We start from the raw sequence: 21,378 nt of genomic DNA on the forward strand, positions 1-21,378 counted from the left end.
GCCTCTGACCCTCCCTCCTACATGTGATCAGTTACAACTGGTGTAGGGGAGAAACTATGAGGCTTGTTATTTCCCAAGAACTACAGCTCCCAGCATTCCAGGAAGTTATCTTGTCCTTGGGCAAGTGGGGCTTACAGGTTAACTTTGGTTTTTACAAGTTGAAGAATGAAACTAGAGATACTCAGGGTGCGCGCGCGCGCACCCACACACACACACACATGGACATGATGCATGAGAAGTGAAGAATAAAACTTTGCAGGCACTAGGTCTTGTCATCCAGGGACTGACCTGGTGGTTTACTTTTGTTAAACTGGAAAATCTCGAGGAGAAAGACCAGCCCCACAATTATCCAGTTATAGCAAGCTTGATTTTAGAGGGACTGGCCAGCTGGCTATCTCACCCCAATTTGGGATTTCAAAGAAGTCCCTTTTACAGGGGTGAGGTAAAAGATTGACAGCAATAAACATGTTTATGGGGGTGAGAGATGGTTAGAAAATACAATGAAAGAGGAGACAAGAATATACATCATGTAAATGGGGCCTCGTGTTTTGCAGGTTGTATCAGATTTAAGAAACAGAAACTTAATATTCTTAAGTAGAAACCTATTTTTATAAAGTATGAAGGTGCCAGGCGGTGGTGTCACACACCTTTAATCCTAGCACTCAGGAATTAGAGGATCTCTGTGAGGTTAGCGTAGTCTACAGAGCTAGTTCCAGGACAGCCAAGGCTACACAGCAAAACCCTGTCTTGAAAAAAAACAACAAATAAAATAAAAAACCCACTATGACCAGAGCAACTTAGCATCTAATAGGAGACTTGCTTACAGTTTGAGGGGTAGTCCATTCTCATCATAGTAGGGAGCATTGAGGTACACAAGCAGACACGTGCTGGAGAAATAACTGAGAGCTACATGTTGATCACAGGCAGAGACAGACACTTGGCATCAACATCCCTAGTGACACAACTCCATAGCTAATCCTTCCTTCCTCATCAAATAGAAGAAGCCTATAAGGGTCAATCTCATAGAGACCAGTGGTACACCTGTAATCAGCGAGACAGAAGGCTATGCTCTTGATTGTGCTGTGTAATTTTAGTGCTAGTTTGGACAAAGAGCCTGTCTAAAACCAAACCCCAAGAAGCCTGGAGTTCTTGTTGTAGCTGTAATTTGCATTAGTCGTGCCCCATCTAATGTATGGACACTAAGTAAACACTCAGGTCTGTCTAGCACAGTGACTTTTAAGACTTAAGAGACAGGGATCTGTGAATGTTACTCGCAGGGAGTAAGAGTGAATTCTGTTGGCTGATAAACAAAACAGTGTTAGGGTCTAGAGGAAGGATCTGTGATAGGTTCTATTGGTGGAGGATACAAAGTACATGTGGCCTCTTTCATAGGGGTGTGCTTTGTTCACTAGGAAACAGGCTCAGGATATTGGCCTAAACAATTCTCAGTATATTGAGGAGATTCGGGAGAGGCTGTCTCCTAATAGACTAGCAAAGGATCATCAGGTTGCTCTTAGTACCAGACAAAATTAGAGACCAACTTTTTCCCTCTGTGTGTGAGGGATGATAACAGGTAATGCAATACCTATAAAAAAGGAAATAATCACTGAACTCCTGCAAACCAATTGCAGACAGAGAGGAGTGATGATCAAAGGGGATAAGACTGGGCCGGTGAAACCCACAGAAACACCTGACCTGAACAAGGGGGGAGCTCATGGACCCCAGACTGATGGCTGACAAGACAGCATGGGACTGATCCAGACCCCTTAAATTTGAATGTCAGCGAGGAGGCCTCCGCAATCTTTAGGGCCTCGGGTATTAGATCATTATTTATACCTGGTGTGCGAATGAACTTTGGGAGCCCATTCCACATGGAAGGATGCTATCTCAGCCTGGACACATGGAGCACCCAGATGATAAGACAAACTTTGGAGATTCCCCATGAAGGGCCTCGACCCCTCTGGAGAGTGGAGTGGGGATTGGGTGGGGGGGCTGGGAGGGTTGGGTGGGGGTGAGGGTTGGGGGACAGGGAAGGAGGGGAGGGAGAGGGAGCTGGGATTGACATGTGAAGTAAGCTTGTTTCTAATTTTAATTTTTTAAAAAGGAGAAAACCCTTCTGGTGGTAAAGAATAATATGATATGACAGATTAAATACTGATCCAGTATGTATCCAGTAATTGTGCTAGTAACTACCCTATGGGTCAGAGGATTGTTTCACTTTCCCCTTCCTCCCCTTTCTCTTTTAGGGTGGAGGAAATCTAGTATCTCAAAACGTTGTTTTTTTGTTGGTTTGGTTGGTTTTTGATTTTTTTTTAGACAGGATTTCAGTAGCTACGGCTGGCCTCAAATTTATAAGACTGACGTCAAACTCTTGGTCCTCTTGCCTTCACCTTCCAAGAGGTAGGTTTACAGAACGGAGCCAGAAAGCTCTTAACCCACAGAATTTAATGAATAGAGTGTGCAGCCCTTGCTTGAATAGCCACTGTCCCGTCGTACTTTTCCGTTTTCTTCCTCACTAAATAAAGGCCTCTGGCTTGGGTCAGGAGTCCAAACGTGCGTGCGCCCGCGAACGCCAAGCGGCTCCGCGGCACCCCTTGCTTGGGGCAGAAGGGGGTGAATGCAGTGCAGAGCTCGGTGAAGGGGGCCCCCGCAGGGCGGAAGCGCGACCCCCGGCGGCAGGGCCGGGTGTGGCAACCAGTGTCTGTCTGGGGACCCGACGCAGGCGTAAGTGGGGCGGGACGGCAGAGAACCGTCAGGCGATTGGCTGATTAGCGATCGTATGCAAATCAGGTGCCAGTGTGGCTTTTTTTTTTTTTTTTTTTTCCCCCCTAGACTTGGAAAAGTGTAGCAACTCAAATGTGCCCGGTGGACTTGGTAGCGGGGAGCTGTTCATCGGAGAACATGGCACCGCGTGTGCAAATGTTGTCTCCAATAACAGCGCCAAAGCGAAAGGCGGCGAGCAGCTCCGCCGAGCTCGCCGTTAGTAAGATGTGAGCGCGCTGGGTTGAGTGTGGCGAGCGCGCAGGCCTGGAGTTAAGACTATACTTTCAGGGATCATTTCTATAGTTCGTTACTAGAGAAGTTTCTCTGACTGTGTAGAGCACCCGAAACCACGAGGACGAGACGTAGTGTTCCCTCCTGAGCGTGAAGCCGGCTCCAGGTGCTGCTTTTCTGCAGCTGCCTCTTGCCATTGATGATCGTTCTTCTCTCCCTTATGGGAGGGTGAGAGGGAGGGAACGCAGTCTGAGTGGACTTCGGTCTTTTTATGATGGTCTCGACAGCAAGACGTGCTAAACCCTGCTTGTAACCCACCGCTTTGGGATGCGCTTACGCCTTCCTTTCTATGCTTTTTCTCGGCAGGATTTTTCTTTGTTGTTTTCGAGTACGGCTTATGAACTCGCCCTGCATGCCTGCCTGTTCTCCAACTCACTGACATCTGTCTCCAGTGCTGGCATTAAAGGCGGGCGCCAATAACGCCTGCCTATACCTTGCTTTTATACATAGTACCATCTCATAACAACTACCAAGGCACTGGCCCTAGCCTGTCGCTGGATCTGCCAGAGTGATGCTTTTGGTTTTACCTTCCTTTACTCATATACTAATGCCTATGAAGACAAACATGGTACAAAGTGTAAAAGATTCTGTTTCTGAGCCGTGTTTTAGTTATATTGCAGCTTCTTTTATTTTATTAGTAAGTAAAGCTCTGGTGTAGCAAAAACACCCGGAGACTGAGAATTGTTTTCAAGCTTCAAGCTGAAGATCAGAAAAGCAAAGCAGTCAAGTCAGTTGATCCTGTCTCCATGAGCTCTCCTCCATGCCTCAGGCTGCTGCCTCGCCTCAACATGCCTGGAGAATCATTGCATGATACTGCCTGTTCCACCTGGTCTCGAAGCCATTTAGTCCCAAATACTCACACAGAGGCTTATGTTAATCATAAACTGTTTGACCGATGGCTCAGGCTTCTTATTGGTTGCTCTCTCTTAATTATTTACCCGTTTCTATTAATCTATGTATTTCCACATGGTGTTAGCTTACTGGTGATGTCCTGCTCGAGCCTCTTTCTCCCTCAGCAACTACCTACATGGCGTCTCTCTGGCAACTCACTCTTCCTAAATTCCCCTAGTCTGGTAGCCCCGCCTATACTTCCTGCCTAGCTACATCCTCCCTGTCCGTTGGCGTAAAGCAACCAATAAGAGAAACATATGTTCACAGCATACAAAAAGATGTCCCCCACCATTCCTTTCCTGTCTAGATAAAAAGGAAGGTTTTAACTTTAACATAATAAAATTATATGTAACAAAAACAGTTATCTGCCGGGGGTTGGTGGTGCACACGGTTTTGGTTTTGGTTGTTTGTTTGTTTGTTTGTTTGTTTTTGTTGTTTTGGTTTTTCAGGACAAGGTTTCTCTGTGGCTTTGGAGGCTGTCCTGGAACTCCCTCCGTAGACCAGGCTGGCCTCGAACTCACAGAGATCCGCCTGCCTCTGCCTCCCGAGTGCCGGGAGGTGGTGCACACCTTTAATCCCAGTACTTGGGTGGCAGAGGCAGGCAGTCTCTGTGAGTTCCAGACCAGCCTGGTCTACAGGACAAGCTCCAAAGCCACAGAGAAACCCTGTCTGGAAACCTCCCCCCCCCAAAAAAAAAAAAAAAACACCACACAAGGATAGTATATAAACTTAATATATAAACTTTAGAATTGACAGAGACATCTCACTGTCTGGACTGTCACCCAAAGTTTCTCTGTAACGTTGGGGTATCAATCTTCAGCCTATAGGTCCCAAATGTGTGGCAGACTTTTTTTTTTTTTTTTTTTTTTTTTGGTTTTGTTATGTTTTTTGTCTTGTAGACCAGGCTGGTCTCAAACTCACAGAGATCCTCCTGCCTCTGCCTCCCCAGTGCTGGGATTAAAGGCGTGTGCCACCACTGCCCAGTTTATGGCAGACTTTTTAAAGAAACAGGAAATTTGAAGGACCGTCCTGTTCCTTGTCACGTTCAGCAATCACTTTTGTTTGCAACCTCCTTGTCCAGTTTTGAAAATCTACTTTTAAACGGTCCAGGCAAGAGCAGTTTCTTGTCCAAATGGCTATTCATGTCATGTTGAAGGCAAACTCCAGAACCAGTTTCTTCAATGCCCATCTTCCTCTCTGACATAATTGGTGTTTCCAGAAGCAGTTGTGTCTCAGTGTCATGAGAAATCCTAGTAAACCATTTTAAATGCCATATTCTGTAGGTCTTTGAAAGGTTTTTTAGAATGCCTATGTATTTGGAATAAATCCCTGTATATCTAGAAAAACGTAACATAAGTTTTTACTATTATAGGCGACTGTAATCTGTATTTAATTATTCATTACATTTTTAAGAGAGCTGCATGAACATAGTACCTAAACAAAAATAGAAATATATATATAACAAAATTGACCTTAAATTTGTATCAATAAACCAAAATCCATGCCAATGCCAAGTATTCATTTCTATATCATATTCCCTTCTAATTTTTAGAAAGATATTGGCAGGCTGGGGCATTGTTGGCGCATGCCTTTAATCCAAGAACTTGAGAGGTAGAGTCAGGTGGATCTCTTTGATTTTGAGACCAGCCTGGTCTATGGAACAAGTGCCAGGATAGGCTCCAAAGCTACACAGAGAAATCTGTGTCTCGAAAAACCAAAAAGGAAGGAAGGAAGGAAGGATGGGAAGGAAGGAAGGAAAGATTAGCTGTGACCACTAACCATGTATAACCAATCTTATTTAAATGAAAACAAACATTTATAAACATTATTTGGGAATGTGAGCGTAGTTCTCTCCAAAGTGCTTCCTGCTGTTTGGGGGCACTGTCAATCCCAAGGGGATCCTGAGAAAACCCAGAACCTTGCCCAAATCCTGGCTGTTGTAGTCTGTGAGGCTGCATCATCTCAGCTGTTTTGGATGTTGAATTACTTGGGCCACTGCTTCAGGGAGTCTTGCTTGATCAAACCATATTAGTCTGGAAGGAACCCACAGCTTTTCATCATCTGTGGAAACAAGAGCAGAACCTCTTTTCCAAATTGACATGTCCTTAGACTTAAAATTTGAAGCCAAGGCATTTTATATAGGTTGGATTAATCTAGCAGCATTTTAATCAAATGTCTTTTAGCAACTGTTGCTCCTTCCTCAGCAATCAACCAATTCAAAGGCAACACAATAACATACCGTATCCAGACTCTGTGTATTTTCCATCTTTATGTGGCCCCTTTTTAAAAAAAAATTACTCTTTTATTTTTATGTTTTTTGAGACAGGGTTTCCTCTGTGTATCTGTGTATCTTTGGCTGTCCTGGAACTCATTCTGTAGACCAGGCTTGCCTTGAAATCACAGAGATCTGCCTACCTGTAGCTGGAGTTTCTTTCCAACCTGGCCCCACAACCACTTCAGCCCCAAATAAACACATGAATGCTAAATTAATTATAAAACTGTTGGTCAATGGCTAGGATTTCTTACTGGCTAGTTCTGTCTTAATTATTAACTCACAACTACTAATCTATGTATTTCTACAAGGCCTTATCTTACCAGAGAACACCTGGCATGTCCTATCTTCCTAGTCTCTATATGGTGTCTCTTCATGGCACCTCTCTGCCTCTTTCCCTAGCATTCTCCTCGTCTCCTTGCCCCGCCTATCTTTCTCCCTCTACTGGACAATCAGTGTTTTATTCATCAACCAATAAGAGAAACATATATAAAAGAAGAACATCCCCCATCACCTGCCTCTGCCTCTCAAGTGCTGGGAGTAAAGGTATGCACCACCACCACCTCACTAATTTTTTTTTTTATAAAGGACGTTTCATACGTGATTGATTAAATCACTGGGCATTGGTAATCAATTTAACTTTCAGCCCCTTCTCTTACCCAAAGTTAGGTTTCCATAACTCCAATTAGGTTTTGGCCATTCCAGTGATAACTAGTCATGCTGAAAGCATCTTAGTGCTCCCAGCTGCCACCTCTAGGTTCTAGTGGTTTTGGAAATGGTTGAAGGTTCGGTTCTTTTGCCTGAGCAGTGGTGGCACCCACCTTTAATCCCAGTGCTCAGGAGGCAAGGCAAATGGATTTCCACAAATTTGAGGCCAGCCTGGTCTACAGAGTGAGTTACTGGACAGCCAAGAATACACAGAGAAACTTTGTCTCAAAAAAAAAAAAAACACAGAATGAAAGAAAGAAAAAAGATTCCATTGTGTCATAGAGACAGTATGGTCCAGTTATGGATTTTATGACTTGTTTTTCAAGACAGGGTTTCTCTGTATAACAGCCTTAGTTGTCCTACAATTTGCTTTATAGACCAGGCTGGCCTCAAACTCAGAGAAATCCATTCCATATGGCTAGACCTTCATGATTCCTGGCAAATTGCTTAAGTCCTGTATTTCTCTGTTCCCATCCAAAGTGTAGTAGTAGAAGTATTCCTTCTTCCTGTCAAGTTTTGGGGACTGAGTTAAATAGAACGGCACCTGGAAACCATGCTAATGTTAGGTCTTGCCTTGAAGAAGTAGTTATTAGGACTTTAGGCATTTTAATCCAGGTCTTTTGACTTTCTTTTCCAGACAGTTTCTCACTATATAGTCCTGCTTGTCTTAGAATTCACTATGAAGACCAGGCTGGCCTCAAAATCCACCTGCCACTGCCTCCTGAGCACTGGAATTAAAGGTGTGCACCGACACACCCAGCTTTTGACCTCTTTATTAAGTTATTTATATATTAACACCATTTGGGTTTGTTTTGCTTTTTTGAGATAGGGATTCTTGGGGTTCGTAGCCTTGGCTCTCCCGGAACTAGCTCTGCAGACCAGGCTGGCCTGAATTCACAGAGATCTGCCTGCCTCTGCTGGATTAAAGGTGTGTGCTATCACCACTTGTTTTTGTTTCCTTTCTCCCCCGTTTTCAGTGCTGGGAATATAACTTGGGGTTCTGTGTATGTTAGGCAGGCCAACAGTCTACCGTAAGTTACAGCTCTAGAGTCCCCCCCCCACCTTTTTTTTTTTTTTTTGAGTCAGGGTCTCCTGTAGCCAAGGCTTGCCTTCAATATATAATAGTCATGTACCTCTTTCCCTCCAGTGCTGGGATTACATGAGTGTGTTATCACACCCAGTCTTGTCCTTGAGATCTTACCAGAATATAAGGCCATTCATAGTCCTTACACTTCTGAATGCAGGTGGTAGGCATTTACTGAATTACCAAGTATCAGAGGTATTTGACTTAAAGAGATGAAGGAAAGGTTATGTGAAGCAATGACACTTAGATAGTTGAAGGACAATTGAAGTTCAGTTGGGGAAGACATGAAAGGTTAGAAGTCCAAAAAAAAAAAAAAAATCACTTCTAGATAAACAGGCTTGAAAGGTTTTGTGGAAGAAGGGGCACGGCGAATATAAAACTAGTGTGTGAGAACACCAAGAAGGCAAGAAATCTGTAGAAGGCCAGTGACTAGAATGAGGGGGAAAAGGTGTTTCCATCTGGAACTTTGTTTGGAGACAGCATCTCACACAGTAGTATGTGGCACCTCATTCAGGACATTGCTTTATCTTCCCTAGTGTGCCATCATGTCCAATTTTACTTCTGATACTTTGATCACAAGATGGAATTTATTAAATAGAGGCCAGACTGGGTATTTTGGCACACACCTTTAATCCCAGCACTTGGGGGACAGAGGTGGGCAGATTTTTGTGAGTTAGAGGCCAGTCTGGTCTACCGAAAGAGTTCCAGTTCATCCAGGCCATAATGAGAGCCTGTCTCAAAAACAAACAAACAAACAAAGAGACATTGGACTTGGTGTAATCTCAACATTCTGAAGGCAGAGGCATGTGGATCACTGAAGTTGAAAGCCAGCCTGGGCTACATAGTGAATGCCAAGACAAACAGGACTATATAGTGAGAAACTGGAAGAAGAAAAAAAAAAAAGTCAAAAGATCTGGATTCAAATGCTTAAAGTCCTAATAACTACTTCTTCAAGGCCAGATATATAGGGAAACCTTGTCCCAATTACATCAATTTTTTTTTTAAAGATTTAAGACTGTGCAATTCAAAATAGTATGCAGCCGTTCAATTGCCACTGTCCCGTCGTACTTTTCCGTTTTCTTCCTCACTAAATAAAGGCCTCTGGCTTGGGTCAGGAGTCCAAACGTGCGTGCGCCCGCGAACGCCAAGCGGCTCCGCGGCACCCCTTGCTTGGGGCAGAAGGGGGTGAATGCAGTGCAGAGCTCGGTGAAGGGGGCCCCCGCAGGGCGGAAGCGCGACCCCCGGCGGCAGGGCCGGGTGTGGCAACCAGTGTCTGTCTGGGGACCCGACGCAGGCGTAAGTGGGGCGGGACGGCAGAGAACCGTCAGGCGATTGGCTGATTAGCGATCGTATGCAAATCAGGTGCCAGTGTGGCTTTTTTTTTTTTTTTCCCCCTAGACTTGGAAAAGTGTAGCAACTCAAATGTGCCCGGTGGACTTGGTAGCGGGGAGCTGTTCATCGGAGAACATGGCACCGCGTGTGCAAATGTTGTCTCCAATAACAGCGCCAAAGCGAAAGGCGGCGAGCAGCTCCGCCGAGCTCGCCGTTAGTAAGATGTGAGCGCGCTGGGTTGAGTGTGGCGAGCGCGCAGGCCTGGAGTTAAGACTATACTTTCAGGGATCATTTCTATAGTTCGTTACTAGAGAAGTTTCTCTGACTGTGTAGAGCACCCGAAACCACGAGGACGAGACGTAGTGTTCCCTCCTGAGCGTGAAGCCGGCTCCAGGTGCTGCTTTTCTGCAGCTGCCTCTTGCCATTGATGATCGTTCTTCTCTCCCTTATGGGAGGGTGAGAGGGAGGGAACGCAGTCTGAGTGGACTTCGGTCTTTTTATGATGGTCTCGACAGCAAGACGTGCTAAACCCTGCTTGTAACCCACCGCTTTGGGATGCGCTTACGCCTTCCTTTCTATGCTTTTTCTCGGCAGGATTTTTCTTTGTTGTTTTCGAGTACGGCTTATGAACTCGCCCTGCATGCCTGCCTGTTCTCCAACTCACTGACATCTGTCTCCAGTGCTGGCATTAAAGGCGGGCGCCAATAACGCCTGCCTATACCTTGCTTTTATACATAGTACCATCTCATAACAACTACCAAGGCACTGGCCCTAGCCTGTCGCTGGATCTGCCAGAGTGATGCTTTTGGTTTTACCTTCCTTTACTCATATACTAATGCCTATGAAGACAAACATGGTACAAAGTGTAAAAGATTCTGTTTCTGAGCCGTGTTTTAGTTATATTGCAGCTTCTTTTATTTTATTAGTAAGTAAAGCTCTGGTGTAGCAAAAACACCCGGAGACTGAGAATTGTTTTCAAGCTTCAAGCTGAAGATCAGAAAAGCAAAGCAGTCAAGTCAGTTGATCCTGTCTCCATGAGCTCTCCTCCATGCCTCAGGCTGCTGCCTCGCCTCAACATGCCTGGAGAATCATTGCATGATACTGCCTGTTCCACCTGGTCTCGAAGCCATTTAGTCCCAAATACTCACACAGAGGCTTATGTTAATCATAAACTGTTTGACCGATGGCTCAGGCTTCTTATTGGTTGCTCTCTCTTAATTATTTACCCGTTTCTATTAATCTATGTATTTCCACATGGTGTTAGCTTACTGGTGATGTCCTGCTCGAGCCTCTTTCTCCCTCAGCAACTACCTACATGGCGTCTCTCTGGCAACTCACTCTTCCTAAATTCCCCTAGTCTGGTAGCCCCGCCTATACTTCCTGCCTAGCTACATCCTCCCTGTCCGTTGGCGTAAAGCAACCAATAAGAGAAACATATGTTCACAGCATACAAAAAGATGTCCCCCACCATTCCTTTCCTGTCTAGATAAAAAGGAAGGTTTTAACTTTAACATAATAAAATTATATGTAACAAAAACAGTTATCTGCCGGGGGTTGGTGGTGCACACGGTTTTGGTTTTGGTTGTTTGTTTGTTTGTTTGTTTGTTTTTGTTGTTTTGGTTTTTCAGGACAAGGTTTCTCTGTGGCTTTGGAGGCTGTCCTGGAACTCCCTCCGTAGACCAGGCTGGCCTCGAACTCACAGAGATCCGCCTGCCTCTGCCTCCCGAGTGCCGGGAGGTGGTGCACACTTTTAATCCCAGTACTTGGGTGGCAGAGGCAGGCAGTCTCTGTGAGTTCCAGACCAGCCTGGTCTACAGGACAAGCTCCAAAGCCACAGAGAAACCCTGTCTGGAAACCTCCCCCCTCCAAAAAAAAAAAAAAAACACCACACAAGGATAGTATATAAACTTAATATATAAACTTTAGAATTGACAGAGACATCTCACTGTCTGGACTGTCACCCAAAGTTTCTCTGTAACGTTGGGGTATCAATCTTCAGCCTATAGGTCCCAAATGTGTGGCAGACTTTTTTTTTTTTTTTTTTTTTTTTTGGTTTTGTTATGTTTTTTGTCTTGTAGACCAGGCTGGTCTCAAACTCACAGAGATCCTCCTGCCTCTGCCTCCCCAGTGCTGGGATTAAAGGCGTGTGCCACCACTGCCCAGTTTATGGCAGACTTTTTAAAGAAACAGGAAATTTGAAGGACCGTCCTGTTCCTTGTCACGTTCAGCAATCACTTTTGTTTGCAACCTCCTTGTCCAGTTTTGAAAATCTACTTTTAAACGGTCCAGGCAAGAGCAGTTTCTTGTCCAAATGGCTATTCATGTCATGTTGAAGGCAAACTCCAGAACCAGTTTCTTCAATGCCCATCTTCCTCTCTGACATAATTGGTGTTTCCAGAAGCAGTTGTGTCTCAGTGTCATGAGAAATCCTAGTAAACCATTTTAAATGCCATATTCTGTAGGTCTTTGAAAGGTTTTTTAGAATGCCTATGTATTTGGAATAAATCCCTGTATATCTAGAAAAACGTAACATAAGTTTTTACTATTATAGGCGACTGTAATCTGTATTTAATTATTCATTACATTTTTAAGAGAGCTGCATGAACATAGTACCTAAACAAAAATAGAAATATATATATAACAAAATTGACCTTAAATTTGTATCAATAAACCAAAATCCATGCCAATGCCAAGTATTCATTTCTATATCATATTCCCTTCTAATTTTTAGAAAGATATTGGCAGGCTGGGGCATTGTTGGCGCATGCCTTTAATCCAAGAACTTGAGAGGTAGAGTCAGGTGGATCTCTTTGATTTTGAGACCAGCCTGGTCTATGGAACAAGTGCCAGGATAGGCTCCAAAGCTACACAGAGAAATCTGTGTCTCGAAAAACCAAAAAGGAAGGAAGGAAGGAAGGATGGGAAGGAAGGAAGGAAAGATTAGCTGTGACCACTAACCATGTATAACCAATCTTATTTAAATGAAAACAAACATTTATAAACATTATTTGGGAATGTGAGCGTAGTTCTCTCCAAAGTGCTTCCTGCTGTTTGGGGGCACTGTCAATCCCAAGGGGATCCTGAGAAAACCCAGAACCTTGCCCAAATCCTGGCTGTTGTAGTCTGTGAGGCTGCATCATCTCAGCTGTTTTGGATGTTGAATTACTTGGGCCACTGCTTCAGGGAGTCTTGCTTGATCAAACCATATTAGTCTGGAAGGAACCCACAGCTTTTCATCATCTGTGGAAACAAGAGCAGAACCTCTTTTCCAAATTGACATGTCCTTAGACTTAAAATTTGAAGCCAAGGCATTTTATATAGGTTGGATTAATCTAGCAGCATTTTAATCAAATGTCTTTTAGCAACTGTTGCTCCTTCCTCAGCAATCAACCAATTCAAAGGCAACACAATAACATACCGTATCCAGACTCTGTGTATTTTCCATCTTTATGTGGCCCCTTTTTAAAAAAAAATTACTCTTTTATTTTTATGTTTTTTGAGACAGGGTTTCCTCTGTGTATCTGTGTATCTTTGGCTGTCCTGGAACTCATTCTGTAGACCAGGCTTGCCTTGAAATCACAGAGATCTGCCTACCTGTAGCTGGAGTTTCTTTCCAACCTGGCCCCACAACCACTTCAGCCCCAAATAAACACATGAATGCTAAATTAATTATAAAACTGTTGGTCAATGGCTAGGATTTCTTACTGGCTAGTTCTGTCTTAATTATTAACTCACAACTACTAATCTATGTATTTCTACAAGGCCTTATCTTACCAGAGAACACCTGGCATGTCCTATCTTCCTAGTCTCTATATGGTGTCTCTTCATGGCACCTCTCTGCCTCTTTCCCTAGCATTCTCCTCGTCTCCTTGCCCCGCCTATCTTTCTCCCTCTACTGGACAATCAGTGTTTTATTCATCAACCAATAAGAGAAACATATATAAAAGAAGAACATCCCCCATCACCTGCCTCTGCCTCTCAAGTGCTGGGAGTAAAGGTATGCACCACCACCACCTCACTAATTTTTTTTTTTATAAAGGACGTTTCATACGTGATTGATTAAATCACTGGGCATTGGTAATCAATTTAACTTTCAGCCCCTTCTCTTACCCAAAGTTAGGTTTCCATAACTCCAATTAGGTTTTGGCCATTCCAGTGATAACTAGTCATGCTGAAAGCATCTTAGTGCTCCCAGCTGCCACCTCTAGGTTCTAGTGGTTTTGGAAATGGTTGAAGGTTCGGTTCTTTTGCCTGAGCAGTGGTGGCACCCACCTTTAATCCCAGTGCTCAGGAGGCAAGGCAAATGGATTTCCACAAATTTGAGGCCAGCCTGGTCTACAGAGTGAGTTACTGGACAGCCAAGAATACACAGAGAAACTTTGTCTCAAAAAAAAAAAAAACACAGAATGAAAGAAAGAAAAAAGATTCCATTGTGTCATAGAGACAGTATGGTCCAGTTATGGATTTTATGACTTGTTTTTCAAGACAGGGTTTCTCTGTATAACAGCCTTAGTTGTCCTACAATTTGCTTTATAGACCAGGCTGGCCTCAAACTCAGAGAAATCCATTCCATATGGCTAGACCTTCATGATTCCTGGCAAATTGCTTAAGTCCTGTATTTCTCTGTTCCCATCCAAAGTGTAGTAGTAGAAGTATTCCTTCTTCCTGTCAAGTTTTGGGGACTGAGTTAAATAGAACGGCACCTGGAAACCATGCTAATGTTAGGTCTTGCCTTGAAGAAGTAGTTATTAGGACTTTAGGCATTTTAATCCAGGTCTTTTGACTTTCTTTTCCAGACAGTTTCTCACTATATAGTCCTGCTTGTCTTAGAATTCACTATGAAGACCAGGCTGGCCTCAAAATCCACCTGCCACTGCCTCCTGAGCACTGGAATTAAAGGTGTGCACCGACACACCCAGCTTTTGACCTCTTTATTAAGTTATTTATATATTAACACCATTTGGGTTTGTTTTGCTTTTTTGAGATAGGGATTCTTGGGGTTCGTAGCCTTGGCTCTCCCGGAACTAGCTCTGCAGACCAGGCTGGCCTGAATTCACAGAGATCTGCCTGCCTCTGCTGGATTAAAGGTGTGTGCTATCACCACTTGTTTTTGTTTCCTTTCTCCCCCGTTTTCAGTGCTGGGAATATAACTTGGGGTTCTGTGTATGTTAGGCAGGCCAACAGTCTACCGTAAGTTACAGCTCTAGAGTCCCCCCCACCTTTTTTTTTTTTTTTTTTTTTTGAGTCAGGGTCTCCTGTAGCCAAGGCTTGCCTTCAATATATAATAGTCATGTACCTCTTTCCCTCCAGTGCTGGGATTACATGAGTGTGTTATCACACCCAGTCTTGTCCTTGAGATCTTACCAGAATATAAGGCCATTCATAGTCCTTACACTTCTGAATGCAGGTGGTAGGCATTTACTGAATTACCAAGTATCAGAGGTATTTGACTTAAAGAGATGAAGGAAAGGTTATGTGAAGCAATGACACTTAGATAGTTGAAGGACAATTGAAGTTCAGTTGGGGAAGACATGAAAGGTTAGAAGTCCAAAAAAAAAAAAAAATCACTTCTAGATAAACAGGCTTGAAAGGTTTTGTGGAAGAAGGGGCACGGCGAATATAAAACTAGTGTGTGAGAACACCAAGAAGGCAAGAAATCTGTAGAAGGCCAGTGACTAGAATGAGGGGGAAAAGGTGTTTCCATCTGGAACTTTGTTTGGAGACAGCATCTCACACAGTAGTATGTGGCACCTCATTCAGGACATTGCTTTATCTTCCCTAGTGTGCCATCATGTCCAATTTTACTTCTGATACTTTGATCACAAGATGGAATTTATTAAATAGAGGCCAGACTGGGTATTTTGGCACACACCTTTAATCCCAGCACTTGGGGGACAGAGGTGGGCAGATTTTTGTGAGTTAGAGGCCAGTCTGGTCTACCGAAAGAGTTCCAGTTCATCCAGGCCATAATGAGAGCCTGTCTCAAAAACAAACAAACAAACAAAGAGACATTGGACTTGGTGTAATCTCAACATTCTGAAGGCAGAGGCATGTGGATCACTGAAGTTGAAAGCCAGCCTGGGCTACATAGTGAATGCCAAGACAAACAGGACTATATAGTGAGAAACTGGAAGAAGAAAAAAAAAAAAGTCAAAAGATCTGGATTCAAATGCTTAAAGTCCTAATAACTACTTCTTCAAGGCCAGATATATAGGGAAACCTTGTCCCAATTACATCAATTTTTTTTTTAAAGATTTAAGACTGTGCAATTCAAAATAGTATGCAGCCGTTCAATTGCCACTGTCCCGTCGTACTTTTCCGTTTTCTTCCTCACTAAATAAAGGCCTCTGGCTTGGGTCAGGAGTCCAAACGTGCGTGCGCCCGCGAACGCCAAGCGGCTCCGCGGCACCCCTTGCTTGGGGCAGAAGGGGGTGAATGCAGTGCAGAGCTCGGTGAAGGGGGCCCCCGCAGGGCGGAAGCGCGACCCCCGGCGGCAGGGCCGGGTGTGGCAACCAGTGTCTGTCTGGGGACCCGACGCAGGCGTAAGTGGGGCGGGACGGCAGAGAACCGTCAGGCGATTGGCTGATTAGCGATCGTATGCAAATCAGGTGCCAGTGTGGCTTTTTTTTTTTTTTTCCCCCTAGACTTGGAAAAGTGTAGCAACTCAAATGTGCCCGGTGGACTTGGTAGCGGGGAGCTGTTCATCGGAGAACATGGCACCGCGTGTGCAAATGTTGTCTCCAATAACAGCGCCAAAGCGAAAGGCGGCGAGCAGCTCCGCCGAGCTCGCCGTTAGTAAGATGTGAGCGCGCTGGGTTGAGTGTGGCGAGCGCGCAGGCCTGGAGTTAAGACTATACTTTCAGGGATCATTTCTATAGTTCGTTACTAGAGAAGTTTCTCTGACTGTGTAGAGCACCCGAAACCACGAGGACGAGACGTAGTGTTCCCTCCTGAGCGTGAAGCCGGCTCCAGGTGCTGCTTTTCTGCAGCTGCCTCTTGCCATTGATGATCGTTCTTCTCTCCCTTATGGGAGGGTGAGAGGGAGGGAACGCAGTCTGAGTGGACTTCGGTCTTTTTATGATGGTCTCGACAGCAAGACGTGCTAAACCCTGCTTGTAACCCACCGCTTTGGGATGCGCTTACGCCTTCCTTTCTATGCTTTTTCTCGGCAGGATTTTTCTTTGTTGTTTTCGAGTACGGCTTATGAACTCGCCCTGCATGCCTGCCTGTTCTCCAACTCACTGACATCTGTCTCCAGTGCTGGCATTAAAGGCGGGCGCCAATAACGCCTGCCTATACCTTGCTTTTATACATAGTACCATCTCATAACAACTACCAAGGCACTGGCCCTAGCCTGTCGCTGGATCTGCCAGAGTGATGCTTTTGGTTTTACCTTCCTTTACTCATATACTAATGCCTATGAAGACAAACATGGTACAAAGTGTAAAAGATTCTGTTTCTGAGCCGTGTTTTAGTTATATTGCAGCTTCTTTTATTTTATTAGTAAGTAAAGCTCTGGTGTAGCAAAAACACCCGGAGACTGAGAATTGTTTTCAAGCTTCAAGCTGAAGATCAGAAAAGCAAAGCAGTCAAGTCAGTTGATCCTGTCTCCATGAGCTCTCCTCCATGCCTCAGGCTGCTGCCTCGCCTCAACATGCCTGGAGAATCATTGCATGATACTGCCTGTTCCACCTGGTCTCGAAGCCATTTAGTCCCAAATACTCACACAGAGGCTTATGTTAATCATAAACTGTTTGACCGATGGCTCAGGCTTCTTATTGGTTGCTCTCTCTTAATTATTTACCCGTTTCTATTAATCTATGTATTTCCACATGGTGTTAGCTTACTGGTGATGTCCTGCTCGAGCCTCTTTCTCCCTCAGCAACTACCTACATGGCGTCTCTCTGGCAACTCACTCTTCCTAAATTCCCCTAGTCTGGTAGCCCCGCCTATACTTCCTGCCTAGCTACATCCTCCCTGTCCGTTGGCGTAAAGCAACCAATAAGAGAAACATATGTTCACAGCATACAAAAAGATGTCCCCCACCATTCCTTTCCTGTCTAGATAAAAAGGAAGGTTTTAACTTTAACATAATAAAATTATATGTAACAAAAACAGTTATCTGCCGGGGGTTGGTGGTGCACACGGTTTTGGTTTTGGTTGTTTGTTTGTTTGTTTGTTTGTTTTTGTTGTTTTGGTTTTTCAGGACAAGGTTTCTCTGTGGCTTTGGAGGCTGTCCTGGAACTCCCTCCGTAGACCAGGCTGGCCTCGAACTCACAGAGATCCGCCTGCCTCTGCCTCCCGAGTGCCGGGAGGTGGTGCACACTTTTAATCCCAGTACTTGGGTGGCAGAGGCAGGCAGTCTCTGTGAGTTCCAGACCAGCCTGGTCTACAGGACAAGCTCCAAAGCCACAGAGAAACCCTGTCTGGAAACCTCCCCCCCCCAAAAAAAAAAAAAAAAACACCACACAAGGATAGTATATAAACTTAATATATAAACTTTAGAATTGACAGAGACATCTCACTGTCTGGACTGTCACCCAAAGTTTCTCTGTAACGTTGGGGTATCAATCTTCAGCCTATAGGTCCCAAATGTGTGGCAGACTTTTTTTTTTTTTTTTTTTTTTGGTTTTGTTATGTTTTTTGTCTTGTAGACCAGGCTGGTCTCAAACTCACAGAGATCCTCCTGCCTCTGCCTCCCCAGTGCTGGGATTAAAGGCGTGTGCCACCACTGCCCAGTTTATGGCAGACTTTTTAAAGAAACAGGAAATTTGAAGGACCGTCCTGTTCCTTGTCACGTTCAGCAATCACTTTTGTTTGCAACCTCCTTGTCCAGTTTTGAAAATCTACTTTTAAACGGTCCAGGCAAGAGCAGTTTCTTGTCCAAATGGCTATTCATGTCATGTTGAAGGCAAACTCCAGAACCAGTTTCTTCAATGCCCATCTTCCTCTCTGACATAATTGGTGTTTCCAGAAGCAGTTGTGTCTCAGTGTCATGAGAAATCCTAGTAAACCATTTTAAATGCCATATTCTGTAGGTCTTTGAAAGGTTTTTTAGAATGCCTATGTATTTGGAATAAATCCCTGTATATCTAGAAAAACGTAACATAAGTTTTTACTATTATAGGCGACTGTAATCTGTATTTAATTATTCATTACATTTTTAAGAGAGCTGCATGAACATAGTACCTAAACAAAAATAGAAATATATATATAACAAAATTGACCTTAAATTTGTATCAATAAACCAAAATCCATGCCAATGCCAAGTATTCATTTCTATATCATATTCCCTTCTAATTTTTAGAAAGATATTGGCAGGCTGGGGCATTGTTGGCGCATGCCTTTAATCCAAGAACTTGAGAGGTAGAGTCAGGTGGATCTCTTTGATTTTGAGACCAGCCTGGTCTATGGAACAAGTGCCAGGATAGGCTCCAAAGCTACACAGAGAAATCTGTGTCTCGAAAAACCAAAAAGGAAGGAAGGAAGGAAGGATGGGAAGGAAGGAAGGAAAGATTAGCTGTGACCACTAACCATGTATAACCAATCTTATTTAAATGAAAACAAACATTTATAAACATTATTTGGGAATGTGAGCGTAGTTCTCTCCAAAGTGCTTCCTGCTGTTTGGGGGCACTGTCAATCCCAAGGGGATCCTGAGAAAACCCAGAACCTTGCCCAAATCCTGGCTGTTGTAGTCTGTGAGGCTGCATCATCTCAGCTGTTTTGGATGTTGAATTACTTGGGCCACTGCTTCAGGGAGTCTTGCTTGATCAAACCATATTAGTCTGGAAGGAACCCACAGCTTTTCATCATCTGTGGAAACAAGAGCAGAACCTCTTTTCCAAATTGACATGTCCTTAGACTTAAAATTTGAAGCCAAGGCATTTTATATAGGTTGGATTAATCTAGCAGCATTTTAATCAAATGTCTTTTAGCAACTGTTGCTCCTTCCTCAGCAATCAACCAATTCAAAGGCAACACAATAACATACCGTATCCAGACTCTGTGTATTTTCCATCTTTATGTGGCCCCTTTTTAAAAAAAAATTACTCTTTTATTTTTATGTTTTTTGAGACAGGGTTTCCTCTGTGTATCTGTGTATCTTTGGCTGTCCTGGAACTCATTCTGTAGACCAGGCTTGCCTTGAAATCACAGAGATCTGCCTACCTGTAGCTGGAGTTTCTTTCCAACCTGGCCCCACAACCACTTCAGCCCCAAATAAACACATGAATGCTAAATTAATTATAAAACTGTTGGTCAATGGCTAGGATTTCTTACTGGCTAGTTCTGTCTTAATTATTAACTCACAACTACTAATCTATGTATTTCTACAAGGCCTTATCTTACCAGAGAACACCTGGCATGTCCTATCTTCCTAGTCTCTATATGGTGTCTCTTCATGGCACCTCTCTGCCTCTTTCCCTAGCATTCTCCTCGTCTCCTTGCCCCGCCTATCTTTCTCCCTCTACTGGACAATCAGTGTTTTATTCATCAACCAATAAGAGAAACATATATAAAAGAAGAACATCCCCCATCACCTGCCTCTGCCTCTCAAGTGCTGGGAGTAAAGGTATGCACCACCACCACCTCACTAATTTTTTTTTTTATAAAGGACGTTTCATACGTGATTGATTAAATCACTGGGCATTGGTAATCAATTTAACTTTCAGCCCCTTCTCTTACCCAAAGTTAGGTTTCCATAACTCCAATTAGGTTTTGGCCATTCCAGTGATAACTAGTCATGCTGAAAGCATCTTAGTGCTCCCAGCTGCCACCTCTAGGTTCTAGTGGTTTTGGAAATGGTTGAAGGTTCGGTTCTTTTGCCTGAGCAGTGGTGGCACCCACCTTTAATCCCAGTGCTCAGGAGGCAAGGCAAATGGATTTCCACAAATTTGAGGCCAGCCTGGTCTACAGAGTGAGTTACTGGACAGCCAAGAATACACAGAGAAACTTTGTCTCAAAAAAAAAAAAAACACAGAATGAAAGAAAGAAAAAAGATTCCATTGTGTCATAGAGACAGTATGGTCCAGTTATGGATTTTATGACTTGTTTTTCAAGACAGGGTTTCTCTGTATAACAGCCTTAGTTGTCCTACAATTTGCTTTATAGACCAGGCTGGCCTCAAACTCAGAGAAATCCATTCCATATGGCTAGACCTTCATGATTCCTGGCAAATTGCTTAAGTCCTGTATTTCTCTGTTCCCATCCAAAGTGTAGTAGTAGAAGTATTCCTTCTTCCTGTCAAGTTTTGGGGACTGAGTTAAATAGAACGGCACCTGGAAACCATGCTAATGTTAGGTCTTGCCTTGAAGAAGTAGTTATTAGGACTTTAGGCATTTTAATCCAGGTCTTTTGACTTTCTTTTCCAGACAGTTTCTCACTATATAGTCCTGCTTGTCTTAGAATTCACTATGAAGACCAGGCTGGCCTCAAAATCCACCTGCCACTGCCTCCTGAGCACTGGAATTAAAGGTGTGCACCGACACACCCAGCTTTTGACCTCTTTATTAAGTTATTTATATATTAACACCATTTGGGTTTGTTTTGCTTTTTTGAGATAGGGATTCTTGGGGTTCGTAGCCTTGGCTCTCCCGGAACTAGCTCTGCAGACCAGGCTGGCCTGAATTCACAGAGATCTGCCTGCCTCTGCTGGATTAAAGGTGTGTGCTATCACCACTTGTTTTTGTTTCCTTTCTCCCCCGTTTTCAGTGCTGGGAATATAACTTGGGGTTCTGTGTATGTTAGGCAGGCCAACAGTCTACCGTAAGTTACAGCTCTAGAGTCCCCCCACCTTTTTTTTTTTTTTTTTTTTGAGTCAGGGTCTCCTGTAGCCAAGGCTTGCCTTCAATATATAATAGTCATGTACCTCTTTCCCTCCAGTGCTGGGATTACATGAGTGTGTTATCACACCCAGTCTTGTCCTTGAGATCTTACCAGAATATAAGGCCATTCATAGTCCTTACACTTCTGAATGCAGGTGGTAGGCATTTACTGAATTACCAAGTATCAGAGGTATTTGACTTAAAGAGATGAA

At 43.8% G+C, this 21,378-nt stretch overlaps 1 protein-coding gene and 3 non-coding genes across 4 annotated transcripts in view; all 4 read left to right on the forward strand.

Moving 5' to 3' along the window:
• Positions 1–21,378, forward strand: part of Tex14 (testis expressed 14, intercellular bridge forming factor) — a 121,776-nt gene that overhangs the window by 19,957 nt on the left and 80,441 nt on the right. The window lies entirely within an intron of this gene.
• On the forward strand, positions 3,036–3,252 carry LOC121141709. Its single transcript, XR_005878663.1, has one exon. It is a non-coding gene; the product is annotated as a small nucleolar RNA U3 (small nucleolar RNA).
• Positions 9,611–9,827, forward strand: LOC121141710. The gene has a single exon (XR_005878664.1). It is a non-coding gene; the product is annotated as a small nucleolar RNA U3 (small nucleolar RNA).
• On the forward strand, positions 16,189–16,405 carry LOC121141711. The gene has a single exon (XR_005878665.1). It is a non-coding gene; the product is annotated as a small nucleolar RNA U3 (small nucleolar RNA).

Source organism: Mesocricetus auratus, unplaced genomic scaffold (assembly GCF_017639785.1).
Source record: "Mesocricetus auratus isolate SY011 unplaced genomic scaffold, BCM_Maur_2.0 Super-Scaffold_100007, whole genome shotgun sequence".
In the NCBI taxonomy this organism is placed as follows: Eukaryota; Metazoa; Chordata; class Mammalia; order Rodentia; family Cricetidae; genus Mesocricetus; species Mesocricetus auratus.